We start from the raw sequence: 4,078 nt of genomic DNA, 5'->3' as shown, positions 1-4,078 counted from the left end.
TTGCTCGTATCGTTTATTAATATCTTTTATCTCTTTCTCATACTGTTTATTGATCTAATCTAATTGAAGAACTTTGTTTTGAAGAATTTCATTTTGGTGAACCAAGTCTGCATTTTCCTGTATCAGTTTCTGTCATCTTCATTGAAAGGAAAACTTATATCCCAGACAGCACAAGGATGTCCTTAGGACGTCCAAAGGGCATCCAGGACATACATGTAGGATATCCTCAGGATATCCCATTGTAATCCTCAGATTTCCTCTGGATGTCCTGAGGAAGAGTAAATGATAGCCGTATATTAACCTCTGGAGAATCCAGGGAGATTCTGTGGAACATCCTAAGGATTTTTATAGGATATGTTAAGGATATTTTTCGTATGTTTCAAGGAGCAAATTTAAAAATTTAAATATAAATTAAAATTATATTTTGTTATTTACTGCCAATATTAAAAATTTAATATTAAAAATAGTTCACCGTTCTTTAATATTTGAGGCTTTCGTGCTGTACATGAATATTTTAGGTTTAGTTCCCGGGTTTGAGTTGTGTAATATTTTCTAAACAATCCAATATCTGAATTCCCTATCTTGGGATTGCATCAGAAATTGAACTGATAGAAAATAATTACATTTGTAATTTCCTGTCAGTTGCTCTTTGCAAGCTTTATGTAATTCTCATGACCAAATCTCAAATACGAGTTCGCGTGTCGCATAGCGGTAAACAAACGAACTAGCGGTTGAATACTATTGTTTGTAAAGTTTTTGGAATGTTGCGAACAGTAACATTTCTCATGAAATATTAAATAAATAATAATTTTGGATATATGAAAATGTGCGCATCAAATTCAATTATTAATATTAAACGAAATTAACGTTAACAATTAATTGCACATGTATATGTCCTCTGGAAATCCAAAAGACATCCAATATAATAGACAGGGCAGATATATCCTACAGACATCCAGGGGTTATCCAGTGGACATTTATAGGACATTAATACTTATTATAATACTTAAGATTTCTAAATTGTATAAAATAGCCGACACAACTAAAAATAATTATGTATGCATATTAAACTTTTATAAATATATTTATAATAATATCTTAAAACATCCTACAAATGTCCTGAACCGTCCTGGACATATTCAGGATGATCCTGAGGATGTTTTGTGCTGTCTGGGATTGAACCTTCACGATGAGGAAAAATAAAAATAAATAAATAAAACTTTGCTAAAAATTTAGTTAAGTAATAGAAATTTAACCAACAAAGAAATCATAATAGAAGGACGTACTCAAGTTATCACTGCTTGTAGAGCATAGTGCAACTGGATTGACAGAGCTTGGTGTATCTCAAGTTTTAGAGTTCGATGCAACTTGAGTCGCAGAACATGATGCTTCTTCATTTGTGAAGTTTAATGCGGTTTCACTTGCAAGCATCGATATCGCAAAAGCTCTTAGAGCTCGATGCAACATAGTCTGTAGCAACGTGTGTACATTCTCTTACATTTGTTCCTGAAAGTATATTCAATATATTGTATGGAAGATAACAGTATTATTTAAACATTATGAATACAATCACGTGAAATATAAATCTATTCACATAAATGAAAGTATATCTCTATACATACCCAGATCCTTTTCCACCACAGTTGTTGCATTGTCCTCTATAAATTCCATTGGAATTGCATCAGGTTTCAATTTCCGAGACTTCATAGGGCTATAGTTAGGTAGTAGCCCAAGTAACAACGATCGATCTTTGTATGAAGAATGAAAATGTTGGGAACTAACCTGCGCTAAATAAACAAATTATAAATAATGTATTTTATCAATTTTATTATGTTTTATTTTTTTTCAATTTGTTAAATTCCATTTACCATCTGTCAGTATTATATACATACCATTGTTTGGATTGATGTTTTCTTTACAAAATATTTTCCACTTTACAATCATCTCTTGATTTTTTGGAAATGAAGAATACCTTACATTTTTGTTATTTCGTGATGTATTTTTACATTTAAACGAACACGACGGCATTATAAAAAGGATTTTTTTGTATTGCATTCACAAAACTCACGAAACTGCTGCAAAACTGTGTATAATGACACTGTGTATCATGACACCATTTCGTTTAAATTCAGCGTTGCGTTGCTAGTGATTTTGCAAGATGGCGGAAACTTGGTGCTGCACAGAATGTGGCCAAAATTCGTCCGAGAAAATAGCACACTTTGTTACTTACACCATAATCAGTCTGTCCTTTTTCATCGCACGGTAATACTCGCGCGAATCGGCCGATCTTTTTTGTTAGCATAGATTAAGCGAAGCAAATTATAACTCTTGGTTTTGGTTATTAATATTTTTTATTTGAACTTCGCGCGCCCCTATTACTAGTGTATTTCTAGTTCTTAGATGCGCGCGCTATTTTTCCGTCTTCCGATTCTTTACCTTTTTATAATCGCGGCTTGCATGTAATATCTCTCTTCCGTTCTGGCCGTCGAATAAAGTAGACCGTAACTATTAACTCTGTGTTCATTAATTAATTGCCCAACATTTTTAAATTAATTTCTCATTAATTATTGCAAAAATTACAAAATGGTAGAGGTTATCTATTTGATTTAATTCGCTCTACCTGCATATTGCGAATAGGTGGGGTTCTATTATAACCTTGTATATGTACGAGGAATGAGAATTAAATTCGTAGAAAATATTTACAGTTACAGAACACACTTATTCGTTATAATACACGGTACCTTTTAAAATAATCCCTTCCTAAAGCAATGCAATTGGTCCAAAGTTTTTTCTATTGCAGGAAGCAGTTTTCAAAATCATTCTCCGTAAGGCTATATTTAGAACACGCGTCAACTATTCCACCTCCGTTCGTGACCCCAATGACAATCCTTCATGTCTTTCTTGATCTTGGGGAATAGAAAAAAATCGAAGACGGTCAGATCGAGCCTACTCTGACTTTTTTCTATTCCACAAAAGATCAAGTGCATTACTTTAGGAAGGAACTATTTTAAAAGGGACTGTGTATTAGATAACGAATAAGTATGTTCTGTAATTGTAATAAATATTTTCTACGAACTTAATTGTCAGTCCTCGTATATCTATGAGCAGTAAGAATATCGTAGCGCGATATCTATCCTAATCGTTTAAAACGCCATTTGCGGTAACATATACATAAGTACATTGTCAAAAATGGATTTAATACAACAAATATTGCATGTATACTATAGTAGCTATTTGTATAAGATATCTAAATTTTTTAAATTATTTTACATATTTTAAAGCTAATAATATATATTAATATCTGATAATAAATTATTAAAATGAAGAGCGTTATACAATTAATGTTGCAATAATTGGAAGAAATAAATAAAAACTAATAGCAAAAATTATACAATTGTTTTGTACATCTAGAATAATACTTCTGTATAATGGCAAGAAAGAAATACTTATGTTTTTATGAAGATCTATCCAGTCAGCCAGGTCTGTTCTAACAGATATTGCCAAGTGCTTGCTACAAATTATTGTCAGCAAAAAGGCTACAAATTTGGTACAAGAGTTGTTATTACCGATTAAGCTGGCAGATTGCCGGCAAAAATCAAGCAAAGCTTGCTAACATAACTACACAGCAAATTGGCAGCAGAAACCGAGCAAAGCTTGCTGACATGACTGACATCAGATTGTCGGCAAAAACTGAGCAGGATCTAGAGTGCGCAATTTGATGGCAAATTGGCAGCAAAAACCGAACAAAATCTGCAGCTTATTACAAAGTATTATAAAATAGTTCAGTCGCTTATCGCTATGCGGCGCGTTATTCATTATCTATACCCGTATTCAAATTCTTGTCATGAGTGTATATAAAGTCTACAAAATGCTAATAATATTATAATATATATATTTCTATCAGTTCAATTTTTGACATAATTCTTATACAGGAAATTCAGATATTGAATTGATTTTTGGCAAATCGGACAGATAATTGTTCGATTTTCACTTATTCAAAACAATTTCTGTCCAAAAAGATCTTTAATTTTATAAATTAAGTTATTTGAATTTACTTATATGTTTTAACATATTAATA

At 31.9% G+C, this 4,078-nt stretch overlaps 1 long non-coding RNA gene across 1 annotated transcript; it reads right to left on the bottom strand.

The window, feature by feature from the left end:
- Window positions 1-1,149: 1,149 nt before the first annotated feature.
- LOC138944436 (uncharacterized) lies at window positions 1,150-3,038 on the bottom strand. The gene is made up of 4 exons (XR_011448759.1): window positions 1,893-3,038; window positions 1,623-1,787; window positions 1,287-1,506; window positions 1,150-1,182 (listed from the first exon to the last, which is right to left on the bottom strand). It is a non-coding gene; the product is annotated as an uncharacterized lncRNA (long non-coding RNA).
- Between the last annotated feature and the right edge of the window lie 1,040 nt (window positions 3,039-4,078).

This window comes from Polyergus mexicanus, unplaced genomic scaffold (genome assembly GCF_030449975.1).
Source record: "Polyergus mexicanus isolate NDT 795.1 unplaced genomic scaffold, iyPolMexi1.0 SCAF_195, whole genome shotgun sequence".
NCBI classification, from domain to species: Eukaryota; Metazoa; Arthropoda; class Insecta; order Hymenoptera; family Formicidae; genus Polyergus; species Polyergus mexicanus.
This window is presented reverse-complemented; position numbering and strand designations above follow the sequence as displayed.